The following is a 9,994-nucleotide window of genomic DNA, read 5'->3' as shown; positions in this document are numbered from 1 at the left end:
CTTCACTGTGCAGAGCACTGTACTCAGCGCTTGGGAGAGTACAACAGGACAATCAACAGACAGCATGGCTCACTGGAAAGAGCACGGGCTTTGAAGTCAGAGTTCATGGGTTCAAATCCCGGCTCTGCCAATTGTCCGCTGTGTGACTTTGGGCAAGTCACTTCACTTCTCTGGGCCTCAGTTCCCTCCTCTGTAAAATGGGGATTAAGACTGTGAGCCCCCCATGGGACAACCTGATCACCTTGTAAACTCCCCAGCGCTTAGAACAGTGCTTAGCACATAGTAAGCGCTTAATAAATGCCATCATCATCTTCATCTTCCCTGCCCACAAAGAGCTTATAGTCTAGGGGCTAAACAGCCACACTGCTTCTGGTTGCCTCCTCTTTTGAGTCCTGAACTCATCTCATCTCCTCCTCCCTACTGCTTCGCCCTCACTCGCTCCCTTTGCTCTTCCCCCCTTCCAGCCCCACACCACTTATCATCATCATCATCATCAATCATATTTATTGAGCGCTTACTATGTGCAGAGCACTGTACTAAGCGCTTGGGAAGTACAAATTGGCAACATATAGAGACAGTCCCTACCCAACAGTGGGCTCACAGTCTAAAAGGGGGAGACAGAGAACAAAACCAAACATACTAACAAAATAAAATAAATAGAATAGATATGTACAAATAAAATGAATAAATAAATAGAGTAATAATTTACTCTATTAAATTAGAGTAATTTAATAGATTTAAATTGCACATACATTATACATATACATATGTATATACATATATATGCATATATATGTATATATACACATATATACATATATATGTATATATATGTGTGTATATATACATATATATGTATATATACATATATATGTATATACGTATATATATGTACATATATACATATATACATATGTATATGTATATACATATACATATATATGTATATATATGTATATATACATATATACAGGTGCTGTGGGGAAGGGAAGGAGGTAAGATGGGGGGATGGAGGGGGGACGAGGGGGAGAGGAAGAAAGGGGCTCAGTCTGGGAAGGCCTCCTGGAGGAGGTGAGCTCTCAGCAGGGCCTTGAGCTCTCAGCAGGGCCTTATGTACATCTATGTCATTTTATTTATTTGCACTGATGTTCATGCAAACAATGATTGCATGATAATGATTGAATAATAATAGTGATTGCATTCATTCAACCGTATTTATTGAGCGCTTAATGTGTGCAGAGCACTGGACTAAGCGCTTGGAAAGTCCAATTGGGCAACAGATAGAGACAATCCCTACCCAACGACGGGCTCACGGTGGGAAGCAGACAACAAAACAAAACAAAACACGATTGAATGAATGATGTCTATCTTTCCCCCCCTCCGCCACCCCAGACCGTGAGCTCGTTGTGGGCAGGGACTGTCACTGTTGATGTTGGACTGGACTTTCCCCAGCGCTTAGTACAGTGCTCTGCACAGAGTAAGCGCTTGATAAATATGATTGAATGAATGAGTGGTGGTGAGGGGGAGGGGAGGCTGAGGAAGAGGAGGAGGGGTGGGGAGTTGGAGGGATGGCAGAGAGCTTGGACCAGGGTCAGGCGAGGCTTCAGCTGCTGTTTCCTGCTTCAGGCTGTTTTCCTCTAGTCCAGCCAGACGGTCTCCCCCCTTCCCCACACACCCCACCCCTGCAGCCCCCAGCCTTTAATTCCCCCCAGCTGCTCTGTCTGCAGACAGGGACATTCATTCATTCACTCCATCCTATTTACTGAGCGCTTACAGTGTGCCAAGCGCTTTACAAAGCGCTTGGGAGAGGGCAACAGAGCAACAAATGGACTCATTCCTGCCCCCAGTTAGCTCACAGTCTAGAGGGGGAGATAGACATTAACATAAATGATAAATAAGATATGTAGATCAATCCATCAATCGTATTTATTGAGCGCTTACTGTGTGCAGAGCACTGGACTAAGCGCTTGGGAAGTACGAGTTGGCAACATATAGAGACGGTCCCTACCCAACAGTGGGCTCACAGTGCTTGGGTAGAGAAGCAGCGTGGCCCAGTGGAAAGAGCCCGGGCTTTGGAGGCGGAGTTCATGGGTTCAAATCCCGGCTCTGCCAACTGTCAGCTGTGTGACTTTGGGCAAGTCACTTCACTTCTCTGCGCCTCAGTTACCTTATCTGTAAAATGGGGATTAAGACTGTGACCCCCCCGTGGGACAATCTGATCACCTTGTAACCTCCCCAGCACTTAGAACAGTACTTTGCACATAGTAAGCGCTTAATAAATGCCATTGTTATTATTATTAGTATCTGTAAAATGGGGATTAAGACTGTGACCCCCCCCCCAGTGGGACAACCTGATCGCCTTGTAACCTCCCCAGTGCTTAGAACAGTGTTTTGCGCATAGTAAGCACTTAATAAATTCCATTATTATTATTATCTGTAAAATGGGGATTAAGACTGTGACTCCCCCGTGGGACAACCTGATCACCTTGTAACCTCCCCAGCGCATAGAACAGTGCTTTGCACATAGTAAGCGCTTAATAAATGCCATTATTATTATTATTATTACGATCTGTAAAATGGGGATTAAGACTGTGACCGCCCCGTGGGACAACCTGATCACCTTGTAACCTCCCCTGAGCTTAGAACAGTGCTTTGCGCATAGTAAGCACTTAATAAATGCCATTATTATTATTATCTGTAAAATGGGGATTAATCAATCAATCAATCAATCAATCAATCGTATTTATTGAGCGCTTACTATGTGCAGAGCACTGTACTAAGCGCTTGGGAAGTACAAATTGGCATCACATAGAGACAGTCCCTACCCAACAGTGGGCTCACAGTCTAAAAGGGGGAGACAGAGAACAGAACCAAACATACCAACAAAATAAAATAAGTAGGATAGAAATGTACAAGTAAAATAAATAAATAAATAGATAAATAGAGTAATAAATATGTACAATTAAGACTGTGAGCCCTCCGTGGGACATCCTAATCACCTTGTAACCTCCCCAGCGCTTACAACAGTGCTTTGCCCATAGTAAGCACTTAATAAATGCCATTATTATTATTACAAATTGGCAACATATAGAAACCATCCCTACCCAACAACGGGCTCACAGTCTATATATATACACACACAGATATATACATTTGTGCTGTGGGGATGGGAGGGAGGATGAATGAAGGAGCAATTAAGAGCGACACAGAAGGTAGTGATTGTCTCTTTATTTACTGTATTGTACTTTCCTAGCGCTTAGTACAGTGCTCTGCACAGAGTAAGCCCTTGATAAATACGATTGAATGAATGAATGAATGAATGAATGAAAGGGAATGGGAGAAGAGGAGGCCTTCCCAGACTGAGCCCCTTCCCTCCTCTCCCCCTCATCCCCCTCTCCATCCCCCCATCTTACCTCCTTCCCTTCCCCACAGCACCCGTATATATGTATATATGTTTGTACAGATTTATTACTCTATTTATTTATTTATTTTACTTGTACATATCTATTCTATTTATTTTATTTTGTTAGTATGTTTGGTTTTGTTCTCGGTCTCCCCCTTTTAGACTGTGAGCCCACTGTTGGGTAGGGACTGTCTCTATATGTTGCCAACTTGTACTTCCCAAGCGCTTAGTACAGTGCCTTGCACACAGTAAGCGCTCAATAAATACGATTGATTGATTGAGGAGGGGAGGGTTTAGACAGGGAAGGCTTCTTGGAGGAGAAGGGCCTCCAGAAAGGCTTTGAAGTGGGGGAGAGCAATTATGTGTATGCTACGGTGTGCAGAGCAGTGCACTAAGCGCTTGGGAGAGTCCAATAGAGCAACAGAACGTATTCCCTACCCACAAGGAGCAAGGGGGACGGAACAGGGAGAGGTGGTTTCTTGGTCTCTGGTCTGTCCCACCTATACTGCCAAAGTCCCTGGGGAACTGGGGTCTCTGAGGGGGTCTCTGAGGGGGTCTCTAAGGGGGTCTCTGAGGGGGTCTCAGCTCCAAGGCCCCTGTAGGAGACTCAGTGGAGGGGAAGGAGCAAGGAGAGGTGGAGGCGAAAACCCAAAGCTCCACCCCTCCAGAGTAGAGAAGCAGCGTGGCTCAGTGGAAAGAGCCTGGGCTTCGAAGTCAGAGTCACGGGTTCAAATCCCAGCTCTGCCACTTGTCAGCTGTGTGACCTTGAGCAAGTCACTTCACTTCTCTGGGCCTCAGTGCCCTCATCTGTAACATGGGGGTGAAGACTGTGAGCCCCACGTGGGACAACCTCACTACCTTGTATCTACCCTAGCGCTTAGCACAGCGCTTGGCACACAGTAAGTGCTTAACAAATGCCAACATTATCATTACTATGAGGGGAATGTTGCTGATAAACCTTCACTTAATTTAAACCTTACCCCCTCTAGACTATAAACTCATTGCGGGCAGGGAACGTGGCTGCTAACTCTGTTGGATTGACTCTAGACTGTGAGCTCATTGTGGGCAGGAATGTGTCTGTTTATTGTTCTATCTTCCTCTCCCAAGCGCTTAGTAAAGTGCTTTGCACACACTAAGCGCTCAATAAATATGATTGAATGAATGGATGTTCCCAAGTGCTTAGTACAGTACTCTGCACATAGCAAGTGCTCAATAAATACCGGTGATTGAGTAACTCATCTCATGAGGCTGGGCGTCAGAGGATCTGAGTTCTAATCCCAGCTCTGCGACTTTTCTGCTCTGTGATAATAATAATAAATAATTGTGGCATTTGTTAAGCGCTTACTATGTGCCAGGCACTGTACTAGCGCTGGGGTGTATACAAGCAAATCGGATTGGACACAATCCCTGTCCCACATGGGGTTTACCATCTTAATCCCCATTTTATAGATCGGGGAATTGAGGCACAGTAGAATTAAGTGACTTGCCCAAGGTCACCCAGCAGACAAGTGGTGAAGAACCCAGGTTCTTCTGACTCTCAGGTCTGGGCTCTAGCCATTATAATATAATAATAATGACATTTATTAAGTGCTTACTATGTACAAAGCACTGTTCTAAGTGCTGGGGAGGTTACAAGGTGATCAGGTTGTCCTATGGGGGGCTCACAGTCTTCATCCCCATTTTACAGAGGAGGGAACTGAGGCCCAGAGAAGTGAAGTGACTTGCCCAAAGTCACACAGCTGACAGTTGGCAGAGCAGGATTTGAACCCATGACCTCTGACTTCAAAGCCGGGCTCTTTCCACTGAGCCACGCTGCTTCTCTAAGCTTATACTAAGCTGCTTCTTCACATCTCTGGGCCTGTTACTTCATCTGTAAAATGGCTATTAAGATGGTGGGGACATTCATTCATTCATTCCTTCAATCGTATTTATTGAGCGCTTACTGTGTGCAGAGCACTGTATTAAGCACTTGGGAAGTACAAGTTGGCAACATATAGAGACGGCCCCTACCCAACAGTGGGTCCACAGTCTAGAAGGGACATGGACATGAACTGTGTCCAGCTTGATTAGCTCGTATCCACACCCCGGTGCTTAGTACAGTGCCTGGAATAGAGTAAGTACTTTCCAAGTGCTTAGTATAGTACTATGCGTTCAGTAAGCATTCAATAAATGCAACTAGATAAATACGTTCAATAAATACGATTGATGAACTAGATGAATGAATAAAATAGCATAAACAACAACAACAGTACCAGCAAAACCTCCTCTTTCCCCAGTTCCCATCCCATCTCTGGAGTTTGGGGAGAGCGTTGTTGGTTATGTGTATCTATAATTCTATTTATCGATTTTGTTGCTTTTGATGCCTGTCTACTTGTTTTGTTTTGTTGTCTTGTCTCCCCTTTCTAGGCCGTGAGCCCATTGTTGGGTAGGGATTGTCTCTATCTGATGTCCAAATCTACGTTCCAAGCGCTTAGTTCAGTGCTCTGCGCACCGTGGGTGCTCAGTAAATATGATTGAATGAATAAATCGAGGGTCCCAGGCAAAAACACCCGTGTCCCACCTCCAGCCCTAACCCTCACCACCCCCAAGATCCACACCACATATATATGATATATAATAATGATGGCATTTATTAAGCGCTTACTATGTGCAAAACACTGTTCTAAGTGCTGGGGAGGTTACAATAATAATAATAATGGCATTTATTAAGCACTTACTATGTGCAAAGCACTGTTCTAAGTGCTGGGAGGTTACAATACTAATAATAATGGCATTTATTAAGTGCTTACTCTGTGCAAAGCACTGTTCTAAGCGCTGGGGAGGTTACAAGGTGATCAGGTTGTCCCAAGGAGGGCTCACAGTCTTAATCCCCATTTTACAGATGAGGTAACTGAGGCCCAGAGAAGTGAAGTGACTTGCCCAAAGTCACACAGCTGACAATGATCAGAGCCGGGATTTGAACCCATGACCTCTGACTCCAAAGCCCTTGCTCTTTCCACTGAGCCACGCTGCTTCTCTACAGGTGAACAGGTTACAAGGTGAACAGGTTGCCCCATGGGGTGCTCACAGTCTTAATCCCCATTTTACAGATGAGGGAACAGGCACAGAGAAGTTAAGCAGAGAAGTGAAGTGTATTTTACAAGTATTTTACTTGTACATATCTATTCTATTTATTTTATTTTGTTAGTATGTTTGGTTTTGTTCTCTATCTCCCCCCTTTTAGACTGTGAGCCCACTGTTGGGTAGGGACTGTCTCTGTATGTTGCCAATTCGTACTTCCCCAGCGCTTAGTACAGTGCTCTGCACATAGTAAGCGCTCAATAAATACGATCGATGATGATGATGATGATGATGATGAAGTGACTTGCCCAGAGTCACACAGCTGACAATTGGCAGAGGCAGGATTTGAACCCATGACCTCTGACTCCAAAGCCCAAACTCTTTCCACTGAGCCATGATATGTATGTATATATATATATCTCCCCAGGTCTCCTCCCCACCTTTCAGCCGCAGCCCTCACCCCAACCCTTCCAGCTTTGGGGATTGGAAAGTTGGGAAGCCTGAATAATAATAATAATAATGGTATTTGTTAAGCGCTTACTTTGTGCAAAGCACTGTTCTAAGCGCTGGGGAGGTTACAAAGTGATCAGGTTGTCCCACACGGGGCTCACAGTTTTCATCCTCATTTTACAGATGAGGTAACTGAGGCACAGAGAAGTGAAGTGACTTGCCCAAAGTCCCACAGCTGACAGTTGGTAGAGCTCGGATTTGAACCCATGACCTCTGACTCCAAAGCCCGGGCTCTTTCGACTGAGCCATGCTGCCTCTCAATAATGTTGGTATTTGTTAAGTGCTTACTATGTGCCGAGCACTGTTCTAAGCACTGGGGTAGATACAGGGTATTCAGATTGTCCCACGGGGGGCTCACAGCCTTAATCCCCAGTTTTACAGATGAGGTCACTGAGGCACAGAGAAGTGAAGTGACTTGCCCAGAGTCACACAGCCGACAAGTGGCGGAGCCGGGATTAGAACCCACGACCTCTGACTTCTAAGGCCGTACTCTTTCCACTGAGCCACGCTGCTTCTGATGTGATACTGTGAGCCCACTGTTGGGTAGGGGCCGTCTCTAGATGTTGCCAACTTGTACTTCCCAAGCGCTTAGTACAGTGCTCTGCACACAATAAGCGCTCAATAAATACGATTGAATGAATGATATGGCATGTGATGTGATGCGACGCAGACCCTCCCTACTGGGATTTCTCCCTCAAGCCTTGGGGACCCGGGGGGAAAGGGTCGAAGCCGCAACTCGGGAAATCAGACAGCTGCCTTGGGAAGCAGCGTGGCTCAGTGGAAAGAGCCCGGGCTTTGGAGTCAGAGGTCATGGGTTCAAATCCTGACTCCGCCAATGGTCAGCTATGTGACTTTGGGTAAGTCACTTTACTTCTCTGGGCCTCAGTGACCCCTCTCTAAAATGGGGATGAAGACTGTGAGCCCCTTGTGGGACAACCTGATCACCTTGTTACCTCCCCAGCGCTTAGAACAGTGCTTTGCACATAGTAAGCGCTTAATACATTATTATTATTATTATTATTATTATTACACGCACAAACACACACACACACATGCATGCACAAACCCATGTTCCGCCTCACACAATTCACAGAATTGCAGTTCATAAAAAACACCAAAACAGGTCTCTCCCTGTTATGCCCACGTACTAGACACACACACACACACACACACACACACACACACACACACACACACACACACAGTCGCTCCAGTGGACGCAATTCACAGAATTCCAGTTGTAGAAACACCTGGCCTTGCACGCATCATCTCTCTTGTCCATCACGTGCGCACACCTACATACACACACGCACGCACACATACGCGCACACAAGCACCCCACCCACCCTTCTAGACACACACAGACACACACAGACACACACACACACACACACTCCCTCGTGCACACAGATTACCCGAATTCATTTGTAGGAACCCCCATCCTCAGACGCATCATCTCTCTGCCCTTCTCTCTCTCTCTCTCTCACACACACACACACACACACACACAAAACACACTCGCTCCGGTGGACACAATTCACAGAATTCCAGTTGTAGAAACACCCAGACTCACATACATCATCTCTCTCTGTCCTACACCTCACACACACACAAGCAGACACACACAGACACACACACACACACACAAGCAGACACACACAGACACACACACACACACACACACAAAACACACTCGCTCCGGTGGACACAATTCACAGAATTCCAGTTGTAGAAACACCCAGACTCACATACATCATCTCTCTCTGTCCTACACCTCACACACACACAAGTAGACACACACAGACACACACTGGCACACACTCACACACTCACACACACACTCTGTCTCTCTCTCTCTGTCTCTCGCTCTGTCTCTCTCTCTCTCTCTCTCTCTCTCTCTCTCTCTCCCCCCCAAGCTCCGAGTCACCGAATCCACAGAATTCCAGTTTCAGCAACGCCCAGACTCGCATGTCTCTGTCCTATACCCTCACACACACACACACACGCACACATACGCAGACACACACAGACACGCACAAACAACACACAGACACACACATGCAGGCCCTCTCTCTGTCTCTCTCTGTCTCTGTCTGTCTCTCTCTCCCTCCCAGGCTCCAAGTCACCGAATCCACGGAATTCCAGTTTTGGCAACGCCCAGACTCACATGTCTCTCTCTGTGCTGCACCCTTACATACAGACACACAAACACAAACACACACAGAGACACACAGTCTCTCTCTGTCTCTCTCTGTGTCTGTCTGTCTCTCCCTCCCTCCCAAATCCCGAGTCACCGAATCCCCGGAATTTCAGTTCTAGTAACGTCCAGATTCGCATGTCTCTCTCTGTCCTACACCCTCACTCACACACACACACACACACACAGACACACAATCTCTCTCTGTCTCTCTATCTGTCTCTGTCTCTGTCTATCTCTCTCTCCCTCTCAAGCTCCGAGTCACCGAATCCACGGAATTCCAGTTCTAGCAACGCCCAAACTCGCGTGCCTCTCTCTGTCCTATACCCTCACACACAGACACACACACACACAGACACACACAGACACACACAGACGCACAATCTCTCCCGGTCTCTCTCTCTGTCTCTCTCTCCCTCCCAAGCTCCGAATCACCGAATCCACGGAATTCCAGTTCTAGCAACGCCCAAACTCTCGTGCCTCTCTCTGTCCTATACCCTCACACACAGACACACATACACACACAGACACACACGGACACACACAGACACACAATCTCTCCCTGTCTCTCGCTCTGTCTCTCTCTCCCTCCCAAGCTCCGAATCACCGAATCCACGGAATTCCAGTTCTAGCAACGCCCAAACTCGCATGCCTCTCTCTGTCCTATACCCTCACACACACACACACACATACACACACAGACACACACAGACACACAATCTCTCCCTGTCTCTCTCTCCCTCCCAAGCTCCGAATCACCGAATCCACGGAATTCCAGTTCCAGCAACGCCCAGACTCGCATGTCTCTCTCTATCCTTTACCCC

Source organism: Tachyglossus aculeatus, chromosome 1, assembly GCF_015852505.1.
Source record: "Tachyglossus aculeatus isolate mTacAcu1 chromosome 1, mTacAcu1.pri, whole genome shotgun sequence".
Taxonomy (NCBI): domain Eukaryota; kingdom Metazoa; phylum Chordata; class Mammalia; order Monotremata; family Tachyglossidae; genus Tachyglossus; species Tachyglossus aculeatus.
Note: the sequence above shows the minus strand (reverse complement) of the source record.